This window comes from Myotis lucifugus, unplaced genomic scaffold, assembly GCF_000147115.1.
Source record: "Myotis lucifugus unplaced genomic scaffold, Myoluc2.0 scaffold_12, whole genome shotgun sequence".
NCBI lineage: Eukaryota > Metazoa > Chordata > Mammalia > Chiroptera > Vespertilionidae > Myotis > Myotis lucifugus.
In genome coordinates, this window is record NW_005871060.1 from 2,906,724 (window position 1) to 2,934,699 (window position 27,976).

The 27,976-nt window shown below is 38.6% G+C and overlaps 1 protein-coding gene across 1 annotated transcript in view; it reads left to right on the forward strand.

Moving 5' to 3' along the window:
• Positions 1–27,976, forward strand: part of CUNH4orf22 (chromosome unknown C4orf22 homolog) — a 520,196-nt gene that overhangs the window by 425,047 nt on the left and 67,173 nt on the right. The window lies entirely within an intron of this gene.

A 27,976-nucleotide genomic window follows, 5' to 3' on the forward strand; every position in this document is an offset into this window, starting at 1 on the left:
CCAAATGAGGGCAAGTGACAGAGTAGATGGAAGTTCACAAGTTAGAGTCCTAGGTAGAGAGGAAGAAAAAGGTAAAGCTCTTTTAGTCATTTCATACCGGAAACGGTTGCTGTTTGCTAACTGTATGTGTATCTATAGAAGGCAAATGATCAGTTTCTTGATGCCTTTTGTCTTGAATTTTCTTAAAAGTGCATGTTTATTCCCAGTTCATTCGCATTGCCTAGCACTCAATAAATAGATACTGAATGGGTGAACGGATGAGGCCTCCAAGACTCATTTGTGATTAAAGTATTGGATGATGCCAAGTGAGGTAGAGACGTCCCAAAAAAGAAGTGACTGTACATCAGGTGTGCAGAGAAGGCCATGGTCTACTCATTAGTGAAGTGCCTCCCTCCCTCTTGGCTATTGTGAGAGTTACTTGAGATCATAAAGCTCATTAAGAGAGAGTGCCTGGCATGAAATAAGCCCTTGATAGTTTCTAGGCTCACTATGTTATTGTCAGCACTACAGCTGCTAAAAATTCATGTGAGGCCAAAGTGTTTTGAAATCTCTGAATTTTATGAGTAGAAGAATTTTCACTAAGAGTGTCCAATCTGATTTTGCCACTTTTCTGCCAAATAATTGAGTGGCTCCCTTATACTATTTTTTTTTGTTTGTTTTATGATGATAGAGGAAGGAATACAAATACTCAGAATATAGGTATAACAATGACATGCCCATTATATTGGACTAACAAATTATACAGATTTGAGTAGTTAATTCACAGAGCAGTCCATATCAAATTTCACACATAGCAGGAGCTGAACTTTGTGGAACATTTTGGGTGAACCTGGAGCTTGTCATCAGTGCTTGGATCAGGGAGACTGATCAGTGGACAGATGCCTGCAGAGAATAGTTTCAGAGACAAGGGCCAATCTATTTCCAAATATCTCTACCATTCTTCTCTTGTTCTAGAAACTTGTTCATTCTAACTAAAAATTGCAGGGGAGGGCAGTTGTGGGTGATCAGGCCTGCAGGGGAGGTCAGTTGGGGGGGGGGCAGGCCTGCAGGGGAGGGCAGTTGGGGGTGACCAGGCCTGCAGGGGAGGACAGTTGGGAGGGACCCAGGCCTGCAGGGGAGGGAAGTTGGGGGCAACCAGGCTGGCAGGGGAGGGCAGTTAGGGGGACCAGTCCTGCAGGGGAGGGCAGTTGGGGGGAACCAGGCCTTCAGGGGAGGGCAGTTGGGGGCAACCAGGCCAGCAGGGGAGAGCAGTTAGGGGCAACCAGGCCAGCAGGCAAGGACAGTTAGGGGCAACCAGGCCAGCAGGGAGGGAAGTTGGGGGCAACCTGGCTGGCAGAGGAACAGTTAGGCATCTATCAGGCTGGCAGGGGAGTGGTTATGGGCAATCAGGCAGGCAGGCAGGCGAGCGGTTGGGAGCCAGCAGTCCTGGATTGTGAGAGGGATGTCTGACTGCCCGTTTAGGCCTGATCCCACCAAGATCAGGCCTAATCGGGCAGTCGGACATCCCTTGCGGGGTCCCAGATTGGAGAGGGTGCAGGCTGTGCTGAGCAACACACACACCCCGTGCACGAATTTCACACACCAGGCCTCTAGTGTACACATAAATCTCCTGGGGAATCTTGTTAAAATGCAGATTCTAGTTCAGTCAGTCTGGACATAATTTTTTAAACTAAATACAACTGAGAATAGCACCCAGCTTTGGAGGAAAAAAATGATTATTATTACCAACCCTCCAGAAATCAATTGAAGTGGGCTGAATGGTAGCCCCCCAAAAAACAACATCAGGTTTAAAGTTTTTATAGAAAAAAATATATTAGGGTCTTGAAATGAAAAGGTTGTCCTGGATTATCCAGGAAGTCCCTAAATACCATCACAGGTGTTAAAGTGACAGAGGGAGATTAGACACACAAAGAAAAAGGGCATATGAAGATGAAGGAAGAAATTAGAGTGATGCAGCCACAAGCCAAGGGATGCAGAGCCTCTAGAGGCAGTGGTTCTCAACCTTCCTAATGCCGTGACACTTTAATACAGTTCCTCAAGTTGTGGTGACCCCCAACCATAAAATTATTTTCGTTGCTACTTCATAACTGTAATTTTGCTACTGTTATGAATCGTAATGTAAATATCTGATATGCTATATGTGTTTTCCGATTGCCGCGACCCACAGGTTGAGAACCGCTGCTCTAGAGGAAGTGTGGGCTTGCCAAAATCTTGATTTTGAACTTCTAGCCTTCAGAATTGAGAGAGAATAAACTTCTGTTGCTTTCAGCCAACAAGTCTGTGGTAATTTTCAAAGCAATTATAAAAAACAAATATACCAGCTTTAATTCCTATTTAAATAAAACACCCCTCATCATTCATTGTCATTTAAACTTATATCCTTTTCTGAGAACACTTTTTAGGTCCTGAAGGAGATGGGTAAAAAGTCTCTTGTATGATATCTTCATATTACTGAAAGACATAGTTTGCTCACTTTTCTCATTTTACTTTTCAGTTTTAGATACACTTACATATTTAGCATTGAGACATTTTTGTATCTCAATGACTGGGACTATTTACTTAATAGATACAATTCATTCACTATTGCAGTTCTGTGTCTAATTATGTATTTTTCCCATGTTTTGATTGGATTGTTTATCTTCCATTTGTTAAGTTGTATGAATTCCCTATAGATTTTGGAGACTAAACCCTTATCTGAGAAAGCATTGGCAAAAATGTTCTCCCATGCAATGGGCTTTCTTTTTGTTTTGTTGATGATTTCTTTTGCTTGGCAGAAGCTTTTTATTTTAGTCCCATTTGTTTATTTTCACCTAAGTTTCCATTGCCCTAGGAGCTGTATTGGTAAAGATATTGCAATTATATATGTCTGATATATTGCTGCCTATGGAGTCTTCTAAGATTTTTCTGGTTTCCTGTCTTACATTTAAGTCCTTTAGCCATTTTCAGTTTGTTTTTGTGTATGGTGTAAGTTGGTGGTCTAGTTTCATTTTTTTTGCATGTATCTGTCCAATTTTCACAACATCATTTATTGAAGAGACTGTCTTGACTCCATTGTATGTTCTTGCCTCTTTGTCAAATATTGATTGAGCATAATGGCTTGTGTCGATTTCTGGGTTCTCTGTTCTGTTCCATTGGTCTGTATGTCTGTTCTTGTGCCAGTACCAGGCAGTTTTGAGAACAGAGACTTTGTAATACAGCTTGATATCTGGTATTGTGATCCCTCCAACTTTGTTCTTCTTTCTCAGGACTGCTATGGCTATTCAGGGTCTTTTTTTTTATTCCAGATGAATTTTTGGAGTGTTTGTTCTAGGTCTGTGAAATATGCTGTGGGTATTTTAACAGGAATTGAATTGAATCTATAAATTGCTTTGGGTAGTATGGACATTTTAATGATGTTGATTCTACCAATCCATGAACATGGTATATTCTTCCATTTGTTTATGTCTTCCTCTAGTTTTCTGAGTACAGGTCTTTTACCTCCCTAATTAAGTTTATTCCTAGGTATCTTAAATTTTTTTGGTGCAATGGTAATGGGATTGTTCTTTCTTTCTTTCTTTCTTTCTTTCTTTCTTTCTTTCTTTCTTTCTTTCTTTCTTTCTTTCTTTCTTTCTTTCTTTTTCATTTCTCTTTCTATGAGTTCATTATTGGTGTATAAAAAAGCCATAGATTTCTGGGTGTTTATTTTTTATCCTGCTACATTGCCAAATTCATTTATTAAATCTAGTCATTATTGATGGAGTCTTTAGGGTTTTTTATGTACAATATCATGTCATCTGCAAATAATAATAGATTTACTTCTTTTCCAATTTGGATACCTTTTATTTCTTCTTCTCGTCTGATCGCTATGGCTAGCACTTCTAATACTATGTTGAATAGGAGTGGTGAAAGTGGGCATCCCTGTCTTATTTCTGTTCTTAGGGGAAATGGTTTTAGTTTTTGCCCATTGAGTATGATGTTGGCTGTAGGTTTGTCATATAAGGCTTTTATTATGTTGAGGTATGATCCCTCCATGCCCACCTTGCTAAGAGTTTTTGTCAAGAAAGGGTGTGCTGGATTTTGTCAACTGCTTTTTCTTCATCAATTGATATGATTATTTGATTTTTGTCTCTCAATTTGTTTATGTGATGTATCGCATTTATTGATTTGTGGTTATTGTACCATACTTGCATCCCCAGAATAAATCCCACTTGGTGATGGTGTATGATCTTTCTAATGTAATGCTGGATCTGATTCGCTACAATTTTGTTGAGGATTTCAGCATCTATGTTAATCAGGGATATTGGCTTGTAGTTCTCTTTCTTTGTGGTGTCTTTATCTGGTTTTGGAATTAGGGTGATGCTGGCTTAATAGAAAGAACTTGGAAGTGCACCTTCCTCTTGAATTTTTTGGAATAGTCTGAGAAGGATAGGTAATAGTTCTGTGAATGTTTGGTAGAACTCCCCTGTAAAGCCATCCAAACCAAAGCTTTTGTTTGCTGGAAGATTTTTGATTACTGCTATTATTTCATCAGTAGTTATCAACCTATTCAGGTTTTTTTTTTTTATTCTTCCTGATTGAGTTTTGGAAGCCTATGTATTTCTGAGAGTATGTCTATTTCATCTAGGTTGTCCAGTTTGTTGCAACAGAGTTATTCATAGTATTTTTTTTTACACTCCTTTGTTTGTCTGCAGGGTCTGTTGTTAATTCACCTCTTTCATTCGTATTTTGTTTATTTGGGTCCTCTCTCTTTGATTCTTGGTGAGGCTGGCTAGAGGTTCATCAATCTTGTTTATCCTTTCAAAGAACCAGCTCTTAGTTTTGTTGATCTTTTGTATTTTTTTTTGTCTCTATGTCATTTATTTCCACTCTGATCTTTATTATTTCCTTCCTTCTGCTCACTCTGGGCTTTTCATGTTGCTCTCTTTCTAATTCTTCAAGCTGTTTGATTAGATAATTTATTACCATTTTTTCATATTTTTTGAGGTAGGCTTGTAGAGCTATGAACTTCCCTCTTTGGACTTCTTTCACTGTGTCCCATAGATTTTGGATTATTGTGACTTCATTGTCATTTGTTACCAGAACGCTTTTTATTTCTTCTTTGATCTCTTCGGTAACCCAATCATTGTTTAATAGAATGCTATTTTATCCTCCAAGTATTTGACTTTTTTCATTGTTTTTATTGTAGTTGATTTCTAATTTTATGCCATTGTGATCTGAGAACATGCTTGATATGATTTATATCTTCTTAAATTTGACTGTGTCCCAATATGTGGTCTATCTTTGAAAATGTCCCATGTGCCCTTGAGAAGAATGTATATTCTGTAGCTTTGGGGTGAAATGTTCTGAAGATGTTAATTAAGTCCCTCTGATCTAGTGAGTCATTTAGGATTGATGTTTCTTTGCTGATTTTTTGTTTAGAGAATTTATCCAGTGGTGTCAATGGGTTATTGAAGTCATCTACTATGACTGTATTACTGTAAATCTCTCTCTTGATATCTTCCAGAAGTTTTTTTATGCATTTGGATGCTCCTGTATTGGATGTATATATGTTTACCAGAGTTATATCCTGTTGTTGAATTGCTCCCTTTAGTATTATCAAGTGGCCTTCCTTATCTCTTGTTATGGCCTTCATTCTGAGGTCTATTTTGTCATACATAAGTATTGGTACCCCAGATTTTTTTTTCATTTCCACTCACCTGAAAAAAATTTTTCCATCCCTTCACTATCAGTCTGTGTGAGTCCTTTGTTCCAAGGTGGGTCTCTTTTAGACAGCAGATATATGGGTAATGTTTTCTTATCCATTCAGCTACCCTATGTCTTTTGATTGGAACATTTAATCCATTTACATTTAAGGTTATTTTTGATAGGTACTTATTTTTTGCCATTTTTATTCTTTATGTCTGTGTTCCTTCTTCCGTTTCTATTTCTTCTTTTCACAGCAGTCCCTTTAGCACTTCTTGAATTGCTGGTTTTGTGGTAATAAACTCCCTTAGCCTTTTTTGTCTATGAAGCTTCTTATTTCACCTTCAATTTTGAATGATAGCCTTGCTGGCTATAGTATTCTTGGATTCAGTCTCTTGCTTTGCATCACTTTGTATATTTCATTCCATTCCCTTCTGGCCTGATGTGTTTCTGTTGAGTAATCAGTTGATAGTCTAATGGGAGATCCTTATAGGTAACTTTCTGTCTCTCTCTGGGAGCCTTTAAGATTTTTACTTTGTCGTTGGTGTTTGCTAATTTAATTATGATGTGTCTTGGCGTTGGTCTTTTTTTGTGTTCATCTTGTTTGGGACTCTACGTGCTTCTTGAACTTCTGTGAGTTTTGTCTTCCCAATATCAGGAAAGTTTTCTGTCATTATTTCTTCCAATAGGTTTTCTATTCCTTGCTTAGTTTCCTCTCCTTCTAGCACTCCTGTTATGCGGATGTTGTTTTGTTTGGTGTTGTTCCAAAGCTCCCTTAGGCTCTCCTGTTTTTTAACGTTTCTTTTGCAGTTGCTGCTCTGCTTGGGTGTTTTTCCCTACCTTGTCTTCTAGCTCACTGATGCGATCCTCAGCTTCTTCTAGTCTACTATCGGTACTTTCCATTCTGTTCTTTATTGCAGCTATGTCATTCTTCATTTCCTCCTGTTTCTTCTTCATTTCCTCTTGATTTTTACACTAGTTGTTGAATTTGTCCTCCATCCTTTTCAGCGTCCTTATGAACATTGCTCTAAATTCTCTGACAAATTGCTTTCCTCCATTTCCTTTATTTCTTTTTCTGGTGATGCCTCCTTTTCTTTTGTATGAGGGCCATTTCTTTGTCTCCCCATTTTTGCTCCTCTCAGGGTGTCTAGTTATGTGGCGCACTCTCTACCACATTGTCCAAAAGGCACAAAATACAACTTGACAAGACATAACACAGAGGGAACAAAACATGAATGTATTCATGACACCGATAAACCCAATAAAAGTGACCACCAGAAAAAAGAGAATTAAGGGATAGAAAAGAGTGCAAAAATTATATTGAGAAAAGTAAAAAAGGTAAGGGAGAAAAGAAAAAGAACAAAAAATAAGTGGAAAAATATACATATATGGGGAGAAAACGCCACAAAACAAAAAATAAACCAAAGAAATGCAAATAACAAACACCCAGAAAAAAAGGGGGAAGGGGGACTGAATCTGAAGAGGCAGTGCTTATTTCCAGAAAGTAAGGTAAATGAATTGAATGAATTGGGGAATGGCCATGGTTCAGTATATAGGATGTAGAGAGAGAATGAGTGGAAAGAAGAAAAGTAAAAAACAAAAAAAATGAACAAATTTAAAAAAATAAAAAGACAAAACAGTTCCCCTTTCTTTAATCTATCTATCTATATACTCATCTATTTTTAGAAAAAGAGAATAGAGTAGAGAGCAAACAGGCTTGTGTTTGGTGAGTGAACCTAATTAAGAAATTAGGAGAAGAGAGCAGTAGTGGAGAGGAAAAACAAAAGCATAAAAAAGTAAAATAAGAAGAAAAAATAAAATAAATAAATAAATAAAAATAATACTAAAAAATTGGCTAGTGAAGAAAGAGAAAGGAGGAGGTTGCATGAACTTGGAACAGGGTAGAGGAAATTAGATATATGAGTAAGCCAACAGAGACTACTATAATAGTAACACATCAATAAAGCAGATAAATGATACCAATTTTTAATGAGGGGTAAAAAGAAAGGAGAAAAACTAAAGCAGGAACAGGAGAAGAGAAATAGGATGAAAAAGGCAGAAGTGAGAAAGAAAAGGGTGGAATAAAAGAAAAAAATGAGATAAAGTAAAATAATGATAAAAAAATAAAAATAGAATGAAGAACACTAATCCAAAAAAATAAAAGGCTAAAATTTTTTCCCCTTTTCTTTCTTAACTAAAACATAAAAAATAAAAAAGTGAAGTAGTGAAGTGTCCTTCACTTCAGCTGAGTTTTAATGTCCCATGGGGGTCGGTTTAAGAACCCTCTCTACTGTTCTGTCTGCTAGTTCTCAGTTTCCTGTTAGATAGTCAGCACCATGTTGAAGTTCCCAGTGATCCACCGCTCCTCTGTGTCTGTCTCCACAGCCTTGGTTCCAGGCAGGCAATTCCAATCTCCCTACTTTGTTTGTCTGCCTGCTTTCAGTCATATTTATACAAGTGTCTATTTCTGACACGGGCTCTAGGTGGGACTTTAGGGTTGGAGGGACCGGGATATCCCAGAGCTGGATTCCTGGTTGCCTCTCCCTGCTTTTCTTCACAGCCTCCACAAAACTGCACCTCCACCTGCACCTAAGCCTCGGTGAGTGTTTGTAATTGAAAGATCCTATGTACTGGGTTTAGCGAGTAAGAGCAAGGAAAATATAAAAGCAAAGCAACTGCGCCGCTGCACATCTCTCTGCCCCGGCACTGCAAGGCCAATGCAGATCTTCAGGCTGCCTTTCTAGGCACAGCCTCCCATGGCTGTGGGCTTAGATCTAGATTCCCCAGCTGCCAGCAGCCCTGTGGACTCCCTTTCACAGTGGAGTGTTACAGGTGCCCCCAAGGGACGCGGACTTGGTGCAGTGAAGTTTCCTTCTGACCCTCTCATCCCGGTAGTCAGGTGACTCTCTCTCTCCAGCCCAGATCCCCGATCCTACCATTCTCTAGGCCTCCTCTGTACTTTCCGGCCGTGGATTGTTTCACCAGCTGTGTTTAATTCACCAATTCTGGGTGGCTGTTATTTGATTTAGTTGTTTCTTCTATCTGCTCCATGAGAAGGCACAGGACACGTCTGCCTATTTGGCCACCATTTTGTCTCCACCCAGACAAACATTTAGGTGCCCGCAACCAGGGAGGCTGGAGTCTCGGTGTTTGTGGTTCACAGCCAAGGCAGCAGGTCCCTGGCCTGTGTGGCTGTAGGGTCCCAGGTGGTGTCCAAGGGCACCTCGGGTGGAGGTGAGGCTGGGCTCCTTGTCACAGCAGCTCTCGTCTTCAAGATGGTGCACCCTCTGCAGCAGAGCCAGCCACCCTGGGAGAGATTGCAGTGGTAGCAGAGGCTGCGCGGCTAGGGGAACCTGTTCCACCAGCCCCCTAAAGTCCTGCAGATTCTAACTGTCCCTCACTCACACACATACATCCCACACGTCCACGCACTCTCCTTTCGCTCCCTCACTCACTCACACTCACTTCCTCACTACCATCCTGCTGGCTGCCATCTTCCAACCTGTTGCCTTTGTTTTTAGACTCACATCTAATAAAATCATTACTAAGACAGATGTCAAGGAACTTACCCCCTGTTTTTTTTTTCTTTCTATAAGTTTTATGGCTCCGGGTCTTACATTCAACTCTTTAATTCATTTTGAATTAATTTTTGTGTATGGTGTAAAATAGGAGTCCAGTTTCATTCTTTTGCATGTAGCTGACCATTCATGAAAGAGACTATCTTTTCCCCATTGTATACTGTTGGGTTCTGTGTCATAAATTAACTGATTATATGTGCATGAGTTTATTTCTGGGCTCTCTATTCTGTTCACTTGCTTTAATTTGTTTATACTTATTTAAATTCCATTTTCATCAAGTTATTAATTTATTTTTTTAACATATTGACTGGATGTATTACCTGGACATTAGAAAAAATTAACAGACTCTCACCTGCTGATTCTTTTAGGTATGTGGACACTTCTGCCTGTCTAAAATTCACAAATATCAAACCCCATTAAATTCCTGTCTTCCAATGAGCTTATTTTGATCATCCCAACTCACAGTGATGTGGTTCTTCTTCCAAAGACTTAAACTACATACTTGGTATATTGTTCATGGTGCATATGAGCTGCATTAATTATGCATTGCCTTTTATATAAATAAACATTTTTTTCAAACGAATTGTAAACTACTTGATGGCAAAATAAATCATTATGTTTCTTCATATTCCTTTTGTACTTAACATACTGCTCTCCCATTGTAGGTAATTATAGTATACTAGAGGCCCGGTGCATGAATTCATGCCGGGTGGAGTACAGCCAGCCTACCCTGATTGGGGCCGATTGGGCTGGGCTGGCTGCGGGGAGGGGATGCGGGAGGTTGGCAGGCCGGCCCTGCCTCCTGGTCGAACTCCAGTGGAACTCCCAGTAGAGGGGATAATTTGCATATTACCCCTTTATTATATAGGATTTGTTGATTGGCCAACAGTATCACATCCTCATCTTATTATCATGATCAGCATCACCAGTAAGCATTTACTGAGAAAATGGCAAATCATTATTTAGAACAGCAAAGAATATCCTAAAAAATCCTTAAGACATATTTTTCTTGCATCATAAGCAGGAAAGAAAATACTACTTCTTGTACTGGTGAATTTGTGGGCCAGTTATGAGCACAAAATGAGTCTATGATCTCTGGAAATGTTAAGGGATTGAAAAATCAGGACATCTGCCTCTCACTCTTCAGGTCTTCATAGCATGCTAGCTCTAGGCAAGCCAAGTCATCTCAGCCACCAATCTCTTTCCTCATCTGCAAATTGCCACTATAGCAATCTCTTTCCTATATACTACACTGAACTATACTGTGGGTAAAATAAAAAAATAAAAGATAATTCACTTTACAAAGGCAAATTCCTTATTAAAAAACCTCATTTTGTTTTCATGGTTATCTTAAAATTACATTCTCAGATAAAAATTCTAAAGGGATAAATGTTTTTCAAAATATATCTTCTGTGGCATCCCCATATTAAAAATCACCTGAATGTATTTCAAGGTAATAAAAGTCCTTCTCTGCTTTGAAGAGCAACAGGAGAGCAACCCACTGGCCTTCCTTGCTTCTGAGATCTTGAAGTTCCTGGGAAACAACCAAGAAATGATCAAGGTCCCAGCAAGGAAAAACCAAGCCCTCTCTGAAGTTTAATATATCTGAACCATTACTATTGTCCCTACTCTGTGGGTAGCAAAACTGCCTTATAGGATTGTTGTGAGTTGTAAATGAGATAATTTTTGTGAAAAGTCTTACAGAGGCTTGTTTTTAGGTGCTTAACCCAGGAAAATGGAAAATATTTATTTATTAATCTATTTGTTTTGTTGATGTTAGTAAGTATATTTTTGTGAAAAATTCACAAATTTGAGATCTCAGATTTGAGTAACCCACATTCAAATTGATGTTGTTTCTCTTAATCAACATATGTAACTTTAACTAGATATTGTATATTTTATGTTCTAAGTTTCATTAATTAGTAAGGTATAACATTAACTATTTGTATAGCTATGCCTAACAAAAATCCGTACCGTTATTTTTATTATTTAAATTATTTATTGTTTAGAGTATTACATAAGTCTCCTTTTCCCCCCATTGACCTCTCCTCAGCTGTACCCACCCCATAGCACATGCCCTCACCCCCCTACTGTCTGTGTCCATTGATTATGCTCATAATCCGTACCATTTTTATGGGCTTTTGAAATGCTTAAATCATTCAAAAAGGACTTGGATGACTTAGTATTTTAAATTGACATCAATATAAGTTGGCAAGTTTGTGTTTTGTCTTAAAGATAAATGCTCCTGAGTTATTTGGGCATAATAATCATGGTTAAGAACAGAAGTGTTTTAAATGGGCAGATAACAAAGATAAATATACATTTATTATTTTTTAAATGTTAAGTCCACAATTTAATATTTCCACATTACCCTTAAACCACATCCTGCATGGTTTGAATTTCAGAGAGTTTAGAAGATACTTTTATCTAATGCTTATTCTCAGAGTTTGTTTTGATTTTTTTTCTGTTGCATGATAAATAAGAGTTTTGAGTTCTTTAAAGATCCTCTAGACTTATGAGCAAAGGAAGATGAGGATTAAGATAATCTAATTTTTATTTATTAAGTACACAAGTTGTTCCAGAATTTTTGGAAAACATCAAACTAAAACATCCCCAAAATGTTTGCTTCTCAGATTTTTAGATTCAGATGTCTAATCAATCCTGCCACCTTCCTTTTACGGATGAGGAAATTGAGTCACAAAAAGCTTTAGTTGTTTATCTCATCATATAGCTGACTAATGGCAGAACTGGGACTAGACCCTGCTGATTTACTCTTTCTACTAAACTAAACTGCTAAATGTTTCCAAGAAGGATAAATATGTAATTTTACATTAGAATGCAGAAACATTGAGGGCAAGAATGGTGTCTTATTTATCCATGCAATAATAATAAATCTTTACAAATAAACTAGAGGCCCAGTACATGAAATTCATGCAAGGGTAGGGTCCCTAGCGGCTGCCAGCTGCCAGCTGGAGCCTCACGTCCCCCCCTCCCCCGGCTGCCTGCTGCTGCCGCTGGCCAGGCCTCCCTTCACACCCGTCTTGGCCTGGCGCTGCCTACTTACCTGTTCCACCGTCCCTCCACGGCCCCCCTCTTGTCGGGACCCATTGGGGCTGGCAGCACCTCCACTGCCACCCGCTGCCAGTGCCACGTCTCCAACACCTGCCATGTTCTGTGCCACCCCATGGTGGTCAGCACACATCTAACTCTGGGCTGGTCAAACTCATATTAACCTTTTATTATATAAGATATTGAGTAATTGAGCTGCTGACCAGTGTTCATTTCACTCTATAATATGGCATAGGAATTAGTGCATCTTCTTTGACTGAAGTAAGCATCTTAATTGAAACTTAGCTGTTCGATTAACCTCAATTTGTGGTCTCAGTGACAATAAATGTCACAAATTCTTATCTAGAAGGAAATACCAACCTCTAGGGCTCTGATCTTGAAAATCCTAATGTTCAAAGTGACTATACAGATGTTCCTGTGCAAATGTTATTTTAGAACATCCAAGCTGGTATTTCAATGCATTCCTGCTGCCAAGGTGAGCAGACAAGTCTATATAGGTGCAGCAATTTCTATCACAATAGGGTCTTTTAAAAGGTTTTTAGAAACCAAGTGATTAAAAAATTACAAAATCACACTGAGTAATATAAGTAATATCTACCATAGTATTACAATTATATATTGATTTAAATCCAGAAAATTATATTTGATCTTCAGACAACTAAAACCTGTGTGACAACAATCTTCCCCAATAGGTAGGACCCTAATAGAGTAAGTTAGACAAATGGGTATCCTCTTTTAAAATGAGGTTTTTGTCTCAAATCCCAAAATATGCCCATGCTAAGTGAAGCAAAACCACATGAAGGGCACCTTTTTGTCTGTACCAGATTTTGTCCTAAGTAATCAAAGACACTTGAAATAGATTGAGAGGCCTTCTTGTGTCCTTTTCACCCAAGCCTTCTTCTGAATCTGTGTCTGCCAGTTTAATAAGAAAGTCTTGGCAAGAAAATGTGCCAGAATTTATCTTTAGGGCCAAGAGAAAATGAGCCTAAGCTATTCACCACAGAGTTAGTGTCAAACAAAAAGACTGCATGCCCCTAGCACCTTTGCTAGACACATGTCCTGGAACCTGGCTCTGGGAGTGGTACAAGAAAGATGTCTGTTGGGGGTGGGATAGTCTGGATCTTTCTCTAGACAGAAATAACACATTACATATAGATGAGAAGAGGCTACAACACATTGTTTGGCAATATATCTGAGTTCTAATCCTGACTCCACCATCTATTATATGGGTAAACTTGGCCAAGGTATTTACCTTGGGGAACAGATGACACCTCTTTTCTTTCTCATATCACTGGCCAGTCCCTCCAGCCATTCCTTCACTGTCAGGATGGTAGAGTGGCAGCAGAGTGTAATGGTGAAGAAAGTAGGCTAAGGAATTAGACAAATTTGGCTTCTATTTCATCTCTGTCACAAGGAGCTATAGCTTTGGAAAATTACTTTTCGTAAGTCACAGTTTTCTAATCAGGAAAATAGAGGTGGTAAGTGTGTTTGCTTGGTAAGTTCATTGTACATGTTAGATAAAATAATGCATGTACAGTATTTAGTATAGTACATGACCCAGTTTGATCATTCAATAAATATTAGATATTAATTACAATAGCCGAAGCTTGGGTGTGAGCCTAAATGGGATGTGGGAAAAGGGGGCCATTCAGCCAGCTATATTCTTAGACTTAGGGTTACCTTAGGCACCTAAATACAGTTGTCCCTTCACATGATTCAGCCTAAGTCCTTAGGCTGTGACTCCAGGTATTGCCAACAAAGCTTAAATTTTTATTTTCTTGAGACTTTTTGCAGCAATGTATAGTGGATAAGTTTTGAGGGTCTGAGGAATTCTTGCTAAATCCAATCACAGTACTATTTCTTTCACAAAAACGTAGCTTAAATGCCAGCCTACTGACTAAAACATGAATAGAATGTATAGCTATTTTGCTTATATTGGTTGCAGCAGTCCTCTTATCCTGAAGGATTAAGACAAAATCTTTACCCAATTGGTTTATTTTAGTCATCTCTTCTGTTCTATCTTCCATTCTAATCACAGCACACTCTTCTCCAGTAGACTTTTCAAATTCCCTAGTAATGTATTTAAATTAAATATATGACCATGGTACTCTTGCATAAAACTACTCAGTGACTTCCTATTATATTTCAATTGAATTGAAAGCCATTCTTAGAGCCTACAGAATTTAGCGCCTACCTAATCCCAAAATTTATTTCATGTCATCCCTTCCCTATCCTCTTCTCTGCTCCTCTCAATATAATGCAGCCATATTGACCTTCGTTTCATTTCTTGAACAAGCCAGGCTATTTTCTGTATGAAGTCTGTTATACTTGTTCCCTCTGCCTGGAATGTTCTTCCCTTGCATCTTCTCATTGCTTTCTAACTGTTCAAGTTGCAGTTAAAACATTTCCTTTTCAGAGAGGCCTAATTTAACCTCCCTAACTAGTAGCTCACCCCTTTCCAAGTAATGTCAACTTTCTTGTTCTCACAGCATAATATCTTTGTCTGCAATAGTTTGTTTACATATTTATGATTCTTCTTTCTCCACTGTTGAGAACAGGGACTTTATCTTATTCACCATTTATCATTAGTGTCTAGAACTGTGACTTGCTCACAGCCTCTCAATAACTCCAGTGTGGGGTAAAGTATGTTTATAGTCTTTTGTATTGGAAATAATACAATAATTAATAAATAATAATACAAGAATAAACTCTGTGTTTTGCATACTCACAACTGTAAATCTACTTCTGCCCTATCCCTGTATTTATAAATATGGGAATGAATGAATGGCCTGAAATCTTCCTTTAATAGTAGGCAGTCTCCACCTACTCCCCTTTCCAAATCTCTGAAATTTATTCAGCACTGAATAATAATGTTTAGAATTTTGCTACCTTTATAGCAGTGATAGTTTACATAACCCCTTTAACTTTCCACATGGTCACCCTGAATTTCACCTTCCAGGTAATACTGCACAGTCTTCCCTTGTTCATTACTCACTGATTTCTGGGTGGGGCACCATCACTTCTCTTTTTTTTGGGGGGGGGCGTGTGGTACAGGGAGAGATAGAACACTTTTTAAACACTTGGAAAGACCCAGAGTTTTTACCAGTGGGTTCTCTTCCAGGAGATGTTATTTGGAGATATCTGGTCCCAGAAACACAGACATTCCTAAACTCTGTTTATGGTATACCCATTGAGAAATTCCCAACTACAACTATTTTTTACATTGCTTTATCTGTGCATTCTTTACTTGTGCATTATTAGCCATTCCTCATAACCATATTTATTCTTTCCACTCTTGTTTACATTTTCTCTGCCCCTCAATACAACGCCACAATAACTCAAGCAAGAATGAATGGCAACCAACATGAATTTGAATCATGCCTAATTTCCTTAATTCAATTTGCTATTCATTTATTCATTCAACAAATATTTATTGAAAGCCTATCATGGGTCATATGCTGTGCAAACCATGGGAATATACTAGTGAACAGATAGCATACATTCTGTTGTTGTTGACAGCAATAAATAAATTAAAAATACATTTATGTATTATGTTATATGTATTATAATCATTATAATATATTAAGACATATAATATATCTACTTTTATTGTCCATCTTGACCCTTAATGCTTAAATTTTAAATTTTTGTAAAGTAAATATAAGTATATGAATTATAAATTAATTAAATAATGATTTACTCAATATGTTACAGTTTACTTACAAAGTAAACAAGCTTTTATGTGTCCATACAAACATTGACAAGTTGTAACAAAAATAAAATGAATTCAGCATGTCCCATCATTTTTAATTTGAGAGTTTTATTATAAATTGTGGATTAACTTGAATTTATTGGACACCCAGACTCTGGCTTTGCCATAGCCCTGTCTTTACCCTAAGTGGGGAGACCATTAGGCTGCCTTTGTGTGAGTGAAAACTAGTGCCATAGAAGTGGGCAAGCAGGAGGTACATTTATTTCTTGCCTAAGCCTTAACAAAGTTTGTAAACCTAAACATTTTCAAGATCTATTTAAGGCCATGGGAAAGCAGTTACTTCCTTCCAGCTTTACCCTAGTTAGGTTAGAGGGTTTTAAAAATTTTTCCAACAGCTAAAATAAGGAGCTTGATATTTTATCTATAGGTTAAATAAGTAGCCCTATAAGAGATCAACTAAAGGATTTGTATACATACATATTAGCATAACCAATGCTACGCTTGCTAGAATGTATACTGGTGTGCTGTAGAGATCAAAGACTTGAGTTGATAAATCTTCAGTCAGAGCTGCAAGTGGGCCACTAACTAGCTGTAGGTCCATGGGCAGAATATTTAATATTTGTCTATGTAATTTAAAAATGGAAGTAAAAAAATGCCCAACTTAGCAGAAATATAAGCCCTTGTCACCAAAAAGATTGTCAATAAATTGTGACTGTTATACTTCTCACTGTCAAGTAAGCTAACTCATGCCCTAACATATGGGAAGTGGGTAGAACAAATTTTTCTCTTTTCTGTACCCATTTATACATTGAATTAATTAATGTTATTGCATATCTTCTCTATGCTGGGCATGAAGCATGGCTGTGGAGGAACAAAAAAAGAAAAATGGCTTTCCTGATCACACGCAGCTCACAATCTAATTGGAAGACAAAGCAGTTGAGAGACCAATGAGGTACAGTGTGCCAGTTTAAGAAAGAGCTAAAAAATGGGTTCTGTGGGGACACTGCATGGGGGAGGGGGATTGGTCTACAAAACCCAAAAAGATGAGTTTTAAAGGATAAGAGAAAATGCTCAAATGGTAAAAGAGAGGAAATTTATTCCAAAATTCCAGATGAGGAAGTCATCTGTCACTTGACTGTGAACTTCATACGGTCAGGGTCTTGATTTACTGAATATATCTCTAGCACCTAGGACAGCACCCAGACACAATGGTCTCTGAAGTCTATTTAGTATATCACACTAACCATGTGAGCCCAGGCCCTAGTACCTCTTCTTTCTTCAACTGGTGTTAAGATTTAATGAAAGAAATCTTGTCACATAATAAACACTCATTAAAAGTTCACACTTAGCACTATTTTCTGGTGCATGGTGACACTTTCTGTGAAGCATCTATATATATCTATACGAATAAAAGCGTAAGGTGGTCCTCGTGCCCTCACAGACATTGTCAAAAGATGGCTACCACAAGATGGCCACACGCACAGCAGAGGCGGGGCCTGGCAGCCGCTCTGTGTGATGAGACCTGGGGGTCCCGCAGCTCCGCACGGTCTGCATCTCTGCCCCCTTGCACAGAGGAGGCAGGTCCAGCAAAGGAGGTGGATCACGACAGGGCAGGGCAGTTGTGGGCGATCAGGCCAGCAGGGGAGGGAAGTTGTGGGTGATTGGGCCAGCAGGGGAGGGCAGTTGGGGGTGATCAAGCAAGCAGGGGAGCAGTTAGGTATCAATCAGGCTGGCAGGGGAATGGTTAGGGGGCAATCAGGCTGGCAGGCAAAAGCAGTTAGGGGCAATCAGGCAGGCAGGCAGGCAAGCAGTAGGAGCCAGCGGTCCCAGATTGTGAGAGGGATGTCTGACTGCCGGTTTAGGCCCGATCCCACTCTGAGAACCAGCAGTTGGACATCCCCTGAGGGGTCCCAGATTGGAGAGGGTATAGGCCGAGCTGAGGGAACCAGCCCCCCTCGTGCACGAATTTTGTGCACTGGGCCTCTAATATATATATATATATATGCACACACTAATAATAGACAAATATGTAAATTGACCGCCCCTTCACAACACCCACAGCCAATCAGGAGTGAGTATGCAAATTTAACCCAACAAAGATGGTGGGCCTGTGGGCAGCACACACACACGCAGGCGCCAAGCGATGGGGCGGGATGCTTGTGTCATCACCATGGCGACAACACAGGCATTCCTCACTGCCCCAGCCACTCTGGGCCTCTAGGCAGCATGGAAAGGCAGAAAGGCAACTCTGAGCCAGAGCAAAGGTGGAAAGGCGGCTCTGCCAGAGCGAAGGTGTTGCCGGCAGCCAGGGGAAGGAAGGCCTATTCTTGCATGAATCTTCGTGCATTGGGCCTCTAGTATATATATATAAGCCTAACTAACTGTGTGACCTTTTGACCTTTCACCTGGTAGCTATAACATATAGTGACCACCAGGGGACAGATGCTCCCACCAGTAGAGGAGGGAGCCCTATTCCTCACAGAATCGTCCGTGGATTAGGTTGCTGTTGGGCACTGTTGGCCCCAAATCTGCTTCACCCACACCCCCAGACCCAGAGAGGAGGGAGGAGGGAGACCGATTCCTCACTGAATTGGGCATGGGTTAGGTTGCTGCTGGGGCACTGTTGGTCCCAAATCTGCTTCACCTGCACCCTGGACCCAGAGAGGAGGGAGCCCAATTCTGGGGTGTGTCACCCGAGAACCGCACTCTCACAATCCAGGACCCCTCGGGGGATGTTGGGGGATGTTGGAGAGCCAGTTTTGGCCCAATCCCAGGCCAGGCCGAGGGACCCATCCAGTGCTTGAATCCATGCACCAGGCTTCTAGTAATTAAATAAATAGCACTCTGGCATATTATCTTGTTGGACTTTGTTGAATCACCTCAATTCCAAACCATGTTTGTTACACATATGCTGTGAACCAAGGGCCAGGACAGAGAGTAAATATCAAAGTTAGATAAAAATATAGTCTCCATTCTGCAAGGACCTCAAATTCTACAATATAAAGTAATAAGTTCTAAAATGGAAATATTTTTAAAACTGTTATGGGAGTTCAGGTGATAAGCAGAAGAAATTCCTATGATAATGGGGAAGAGAATTTTAAAAAGTGATAATTAATTCTGGTGGAAACCTAGAAAGAATCAAGTACAAATAAAGATGACAGTGATCTCTCAAGGGTACATCTCCATGAAAAATAAAAACTGACTGATTATGAATGCATTGAGATGATGGTGATAATTCTACTGGAATTTTTGGAGTGGATCAGTGATAGGTTCATAGAAAACTGAGGTGAGTGGAAACCCAAGGCAATTAAACTCTTAGAAAAATAAAACATTGTTGGAGAAAGGAAATATAATGATAGCTTAGGGAATAAATACTTTGACCTCTCCAATTTTATGGCTCAGCTGTGGCTAATATTTGAATGGCTCTAAAATTGGGGAGATGAAAGGAGGAAAAGTTAAAGGAATTTTTAAGTTAAAAATTAAGAAATATTATTGTTAATATTATTTAGAAACAGCTAAAAGAATTAAATGAGGTTCTTCTGAGGAGCAGGTGTCATGATTATGGGGGAGTGAAGAAGGTAAAAATATTTCTTGATAAGCTTTGAGATAGTATTTGAGTCTTAGAAAACATATTAATGCATTATTGAATAAAGATAAATAGTAATGAACTTAAACATTAACATCTTGCACAAAGGGGATTACCTAAAACGGAAAGGTGAGATTAGCTCTTGAGTGGTAGGTGGCATCAGATTATGAACAATCTTGAATACTAAAGAGGTTGTACTTCAGAACTCCAAGTAGCTAATAAAATGAGGAGAAACATTCAGTTTCTGTTTTAGACAGGACATTTTGGGATACTCTAGGACAGTGGTTCTCAGCCTTCCTAATGCCACAACCCTTTAATACAGTTCCTCATGTTGTGGTGACCCCCAAATTCATTGTTACAAATTGAACATAATTAAAGCATAGCGATTAATCACAAAACAATATGTAATTATATATGTGTTTTCTGATGGTCTTAGGCAACCCCTGTGAAAGAGTTGTTCGACCCCCAAAGGGATCGCAACCCACAGGTTGAGAACCGCTGCTCTAGGAGATGGCCAAATGCATGAATGGTGTCAGGGAAAGTACTTATGATAGCTCAACAAATAAATAATGAGGTTTGAAATAAGATGATGGGCATAGAAAGCAAAGGCATGGGTTGAGATAGATCGTCAATGTAAAATCAACAGGACTTTGTGATTGATTGGGTGTGTGAAATAAAAGAAATATCAAAATTAATACAGAGACATCTACATTTTGATAGTGAAGCTATTTGCTGTTATAGTAGCATAATTGAAAATGGATTTACAATCTTCTCAGGCAAGGCAAAGAAAAGAAAAACTAAACAAAAGAGACTATAGCACACTAAAACATTTTTGCATAGCAAAGGAAATCAACAAAATGAAAAGATAACTTACTGATTGAGAGAAAATATTCGCCAATGATACATTCAATAAGGGGTTAGCTAATATCCAAAATTTATTTTTAGAAACTCATAAAACTCAACATCAAAAAACCCAAACAATCCCATTTAAAAATCGGCAGAGAACCTGAATAAACACTTTTCGAAGAGGACATACAGATGGCCAATAAAATCAAAAGATGCTTACATCACTAATCATCAGAGAAATGCAAATTAAACCACAATGAGGTATCTCCTCACACATGTCAGAATGGCTACCATCAATGAATCAACAAACAATGTGTTGATGAGGATGGATAACAAAGGGAACTCTTGTACACTGTTGATGGGATTGCAAATCATTGCAGCCACTATGGAAAATACTATGGAGGTTACTAAAAAAATTAAAAATAAACTACCTTATGACCCAGCAATTCCACTTCTGAGTATTTATCTGAAAAAATTCAAAACACTAATTTGAAAAGATATATGCACCCCTATATCAATTGCAGCATTATTTACAATAGCTAAGATATGGAAGAAACCCAAGTTCCATCATTAGTCAATTAGATAAAGAAGTAGTGGTACATATATACATTGGAATATTATTCAGCCATAAAAAAGAATGAAATATTACCATTTGTGACAACCTGGATGGACAGAGAGGGCATTACCATACACTAAGTGAAATAAGTCAGACTTGGAGAAAGACAAATGCCATATTATGTCACATATGTGGAATCTAAAGAACGTAATAAATAAACAAAACAGAAATATACTCACAGAAACAGAGAATGAACCCTTGCCAGATAGGAAAGGGCTTGTTGTGTCTGGGTGAAAAGGTGGAGGAATTTAGAAGTACAAATTGGTAGTTACAAAATAGTTATGGGGATATAAATTACAGCATAAGGAATATAGTCAATAATATTGTAGTAACTTTGTATGGTGCCAGGCGGGCACTAAACTTATTGGGGTATCACTTTGTAAATTATAAAAATGTCTTGCCCTAGCTGGTTTGGCTCAGTGGATAGAGAGTTGGCCTGTGGACTGAAGGGTCCCAGGTTCGATTACAGTCAAGGGCACATACCCAGGTTGTATGCTCAATCCTCACTGTGGTGCATGCAGGATGCAGCTGATCAATGATTCTCTCTTACCATTGATGTTTCTATTTCTCTCTCCTGCTCCCTTCCTCTATGAAATCAATTAAAAATATATTTTAAAAAATGTCTAACCACTATGCTGTACACCTGAAACTAATATAAGATAACTAGAGGCTCAGTACACAAGACTTGTGCACTGGTAGGGTCCCTAGCTGCTGCCGGCTTCTGGCCAGGGCCTCCCACCCCCAGCTGGCCCCACCCCCCTGGTCGAACTCCTGTACAACTCTCAGTCTAGGGGACAATTTTCATACTATGCTGTTATTATATAGGATATTAATTGTGAATTATAATTGAAAAATAAGAATAAAATAAAAATAAAACTGCAACTATGATCAAGTCGCTTTCCCCACCCCTTGAATCAAAGTTGGTCTGTGACCTCCTTTAACCAACAGGAAGTGAAGTAAAAGGGCTGGTTCTGAGGTTAGGCCTCCAACAGGAAGCACAAAGAACTGTCTTAAATGTAACCCTGAGAATTTAGTTGAATAGTGAAAATATGTGTCTAAACACAATTGAATAAGAGGATATGGACTTTTAAAATAATTACAGCATAAAAAGTTTAAGAAAATAACTTTTTCAGGGAATTTTATACTGATTATGATTTATAATCAAAATTTCAGAGAAATTTTAAAGTGTTACAAGACAATTGTCAGAACTTAGTCTCCATTTGCAAAATTGTTTCTCTTCTGAAATGAAATAAAGATTCCCCAAAATTAATGATTCATGAAAGCATTGCAGAGTTTTAAAATTCCAGGAGATATTCTTGCTGTACTTGTCTCCATCAGGGTGCATGCTGATGGTCTCAGAGGGCAGCACAAGAACCTCATTGTTTGACATCTCTCACCCCGTGAAATGGATGTCTCAGTTTTAGTGCAGCAACATGCTGCTTGGTGTGCATTTTTTAAAAATGATTTTGGCTTCACTGTTGAAAAAGCCCCATTTTGATGTATCAGGTTTATGTCTCCTAGTTAGTGTTTGGCAAGAAAAATCAGGCAACACATGTACTCAACTCATAACAAGTTTATGGATTTTGTATTTTAATCCACTTCTGGGAAAAAGACAAGCAGCCAAAGATCCAAATGATATATTAATGGTCTAAATTGTATTTTAATTCATCTTTTACCAACACATGAGAAGTAATGAAGACCTTACTAAGCATTCCATAAGTCTTTTCAACTGACACTGGTCTCACACTTGAGGTCACAAACCGTTTCAGTAAAAATCTCAGATTCCATATGATCCTTGGCATCAAAGCCCCTACATCAATATCAGGAACACTTGTACCTTGATATTATCAATAGCTTGCTCTTGTGTGTTTGTTGGTATTGTTACTTTAAAAAAAAAGTATTATTTTCTGCTTAGGTTGCAAATAAATGTAGACTAATATTCATGGCTTCAAATGAGTATCATTTGATTTATAGAAATACTTGTATTGGTTATATCTTGACTTGTCTAGAGGGGATTAATGGGTCTTATCTAAGAACAATGAGCATTTTGGAAACATAACATCATCATTTAAAAGAGCCTTTAAAATATAAAGTATGGTTTTCATGTATCTTTTGGGAAATTAACTGTGATAAAAATGTTATTAGAATGTAAAAGATCATATATTGTATGATTCCATTTATATGAAAAATCCAGAGAAGGCAAATCTATAGAGACAAAAAGTAGATTAGTGGTTGCTTGGGGCTGAGGGTAAGGAACAGGGGTGACTGAAATGGGCACAAGGGATTTCTCTGGGGTGATGAAAATAATCTAAAACTGGATTGTGTTGCAGAACTCTAAATTTACTAAAAATCACACTTAAAACTGCATAAATTTTATCTCATATAAACTATACCTCAATATACTTTTAAATATATTTTTACTAGAGGCCCGGTGCACAAATTTGTGCATGGGTGGGGTCCCTCAGCCTGGCCGGAGATTGTGGTCGATCTGGGCCATCTTGCCCAGTCCCAATTGAGGCCCATCAGGGCCGGCCCACTGGCGGGAGGGACTGAGGGGAGGTTAGCTGTGGGAGTGCAGCACTGACCACCAAGGGGCAGCTCCTGCATTGAGCGTCTGCCCCCTGGTGGTCAGTGCACGTCATAGAGATTGGTTGACTGGTTGTTTGGTGGACTGGTCGTAACGGTCGCTTAGGCTTTTATATATATAGATTGATTTCAGAGAGAGGAATGGAGAGGGAGCAAGAGAAGAAAGATCAATGATGAGAGAGAATCATTGATCAGCTGCCTCCTGCATGCCCCCCACTGGGGATTGAGCCCCCATTCCAGGCATGTGACCTGACCAGAAATCAAACCATAACCTCCTAGTTCTAGTTCAATGCTTAACCACTGAGCCATGCTGACTGGGAAAACTGTTATATATATTTTAAAGATCATGTTAATTTAAGGAACTGATAGAACTCTACAATACAATACAATAGTACAAATACAATAGTATCAGTAATGGTACAAAAAAAATTAAAGCAATAGGTAATATTTACTGGGTGTGAAAGTGGGTACCCCACTCTTTAGCTGCATGTCCTTGGGAGGTTCCTCACACTCTCAAAGCTTGGAGTTCCTACATTTATAAAATGAGGATAATAATGCTATCTAATCACTATACATTTTTGGGAATAATTAAATAAGATAATGAATGTAAGGTTCTAGTGTTTTGCTCCGAAGATAGTGGTTTCTTAATAAATGATAGAAGTAGCATTAGTAATAGTAACTAGTATTCACTTTGGAAGAAAATATACATTTTATAAATGAATACATTAAATTAATGAATCAAAAGTGTTAGTTAACATCATTCTAATTCTTGGACAATTCTATATAATAAAGAAATAATATGCAAATTGACCATCATGCCCTCACGCAAGATGGCCGCCCCCATGTGGTCACAAGATGGCCAGCATGGGAGGGCAGTTGGGGGCAACCAGGCCAGCAGGGGAAAGCAGTTTGGGCCAACCAGGCCTGCAGGGGAGGGCAGTTGGGACTGACCGGGCTGGCAGGGGAGTGGTTAGGGGGTGGTCAGGCTGGCAGGCAGAAGTAGTTAGGGGCAATCAGGCAGGCAGGCAAGAGGTTGGGAACCAGTAGTCCCGGATTGTGAGAGGGATGTCCAACTGACAGTTTAGGCTCAATCCCTGAAGGGTCCCAGATTGGAGAGGGTGCAGGCTGGGCTGAGGGAACCTCCCACTCCCAGTGCATGAATTTCATGCACCAGGACTCTAGTTCATATAATAAAAAATAAACAAGCACCACCAGGGTGGCTCAGTGTTTGCACATTGACCTATGAACCAGGAGGTCATGGTTTTATTCTCAGTCAGAGTATATGCCCAGGTTGTGGGATCAATCCCCAGTAGGGTGTGTGCAGGAGGCAGTTGATCAATGATTCTCTCTCATCAATGATGTTTCTATATCTCTCTCCCTCTCTTCCTCTCTGAAATCAATAAAAATAATATTTTTTAAAAGTAAAGATGTTTAAGTACTCAAATAAGGTAAAAACAGAGCATTCAACTTTGTGTTTTTAATTCTTTACTATCTATATTAATTCTATAGCATTTATGTATTTTGTTCTGTTTGATATAAAGCTTAATGAGAAAGATAAATTTACCACAGTGATAATGACTTCTCTGTTTATATTTATATTCTATCAATTTTTACTCTAAATATTTTGAGGCTATATTTGGTTCATGCAAGTTTGAAATTGTTATACTTTTCTGTGAGTTGACTCTTTTGTTATTATCTGGTGACTCTTATCTCTAGTAATGCTTTTTGCTTTAAAGTCAATTTTATCTCATTTAAAACACTGATACAGCTCTTTTTTAGATATAAATATATTATGTATATTCTTTGATCATTTAACTTTCAACCTTATATTTTATATCCTATTTTTGTGTCCACTGTAATAACCTTTGCCTTTTAAGTTAAACATTTGGCCACTTACATTTATTATAATTGCTTAACTGTTTTAATTTATTACTATCTGTATTAGTTTGCTAGAGTTGCCATAACAAATTATCACAGACTGGGTGGTATAAATAACAGAAATTTATTTTCTCATAGTTTTCAAGGCTAGAAGTCCAAGATACTAGTATACCCACATGTCAGCGGATTTCGTTTCTTTTGAGGCCTCCCTCCTTGGCTAGCAGATAGCTCCTTCTCATTGTGTACTCACATCATCTTTCCCCTATGCACACAAACCCCTAATATATGTTTGTGTTTTCAAATTTCTCTTCTTACGAAGTCTGATTGAATTTGGGCCTATTCGAATCGGTTAATTTTAACTTAATTACCTCTTTAAGGCCCTGTGTCTGAGATAGTGGCACAGGACAAAGACAATCTTAGGGCTCTCCTTTCTTCTCTGGGTTCCTGTTTTCACTTAGTTTTTGGATTATGAGTAATCCTATTTTCTTGCCAGAGCATAAATGCATGTTATAAATTGCTTTTTAGATTATATCCAGAATTTGATTTGTTTTCAGCAGGAAGGTCAGTCTCAATATCTGGTATGCCAATCTGCTGGAAAAATAAGGCTGACTCATCTTTCATCTAAAAAGGGAGCCAGATAAAGATAGAGGAGGTTTTTGTTTGTTGGTTGGTTGGTTGTTATTGTTTTTCTGTTGAGTTCCATTTTAAAAGTTGAGGACTTATTTGACCTCCCTATGTCCTCGCATGACTTACCTAAGATCTGGAGAACGCCTGATGGGATAAAGATTTCAAGCACCTTTAGGACTGCATATGAATTTTTAATAGTTATAGCCTGTGGCCTTCTATAAGCAGGGGCAACTGTACTAGCTATTGGTTTGCAGTGTAAGCGTCTCAAGTCTTTTTGAGTTGCTATCTATTTAGAATTTGTGCTGTAAAAGCTAAAAAACAAGTGGCTGAAAGCATGCAGAAATCTATATAAATTTAACTTAACTTGGAGTGATGTGGGGGAAATGAGGAGGACTAAGGATTGAACCTATATAAGATTTGAATAACAATGAAAGCTAGTTCCTCCAGCTGTATCTTTGGGAAATATCATTAATTCATCATAACACTTTCTCCCCTTGAGTCACAAACATGCTTCAGCATCTTTCTCAGCGCAGTATTCTCAGTACTCAAACTACCAGAGAATGCAGGAAGATGATGCTTATCAGCAAAATTACAACTAATTGTGTTTCTGTTCTGTTTTTTTTTTTTCAATTGGGATATTGTTAGTAATACATTTATTTAGGTCAGTGGGGAAAATAAGTTTTCTAGCTTCGTCCTTTTTGAAGCTCTGCTATATAAGGAAACCCATATTAGTGCTTCCTGTAATTGACTACACAGACACAACAAGTAATATCCAGTGATTGCTGGAGAGGAAAGGAAGATTTGTTTATAGGGTCTCCCAAATGAGAACTTGCCAGGAAATTCCGCACTTTGATCTAGATTTGGAAATAAGTACATTAAAAACTTTTCCAATTATTTTTTTCTCCTAGAACTATAATATGAATGAGAAATATGTACTTGCTATATAATTTTTGCCTATAGAATTAATTTTGTAAAGTCATTTTAATTTGTAAAGAGATCTTTAAATTCTTATGGTAATGAGAAAAAGAGACCCAATTTATATTTCTATAACAGAAAATATATAGGAGTTCAGATGAAAGAAGAATGTAAAGATTAGAAGGACAAGTTCATGAGCCTGGATTTTAATCTCAGGTGTTTTTTCTTAATTTAAAAATGTTGACAAAGGGAAGACAATAGGATTGAGGGGAAAGTAAATAAATGATGTATTACAAACACTTAAAATAAAGTCTGCACTTAGGAAGAAGACCTCTAAAAGTTATCATTTATATTATTATATAAAAGTATATAAATGCACATTTTTTCATACTCAGTTAACTTGTCATAAATTTCTTTATTCATCAGGAGAAAATAATAGTACCTACCTCATAGGATTATTATAAGGGTGAAATATAAAGCACTTAGAATAAGATCTGGCTCATGTAACACTCAATAACCATAACTTTTATTATCATACTAGAGGCCCGATGCACAAAAATTTGTCCACTGGGGGGAGGGGGGGTCCCTCAGCCTGGCCTGTGCTCTCTCGCAGTCTGGGACCCCTCAGGGGATGACCACCTGCTGGCTTAGGCCCGCTCCCCGGGGAATCGGACCTAAGCTGGCAGTTAGACATCCCTCTGGCAGCCCGGGAGCACTCGGGGGATGTCCACTTGCCAGCGGGGAGCAGGCCTAAGCTGTAGTCGGACATCCTTAGCGCTGCTGAGGAGGTGGGAGAGGCTCCCGCCACCACCGCTGTGCTGGCAGCCATCAGCCTGGCTTGTGGCTGAGCAGAGTTCCCCACTGTGGGAGCACACTGACCACCAGGGGCAGCCCCTGCATTG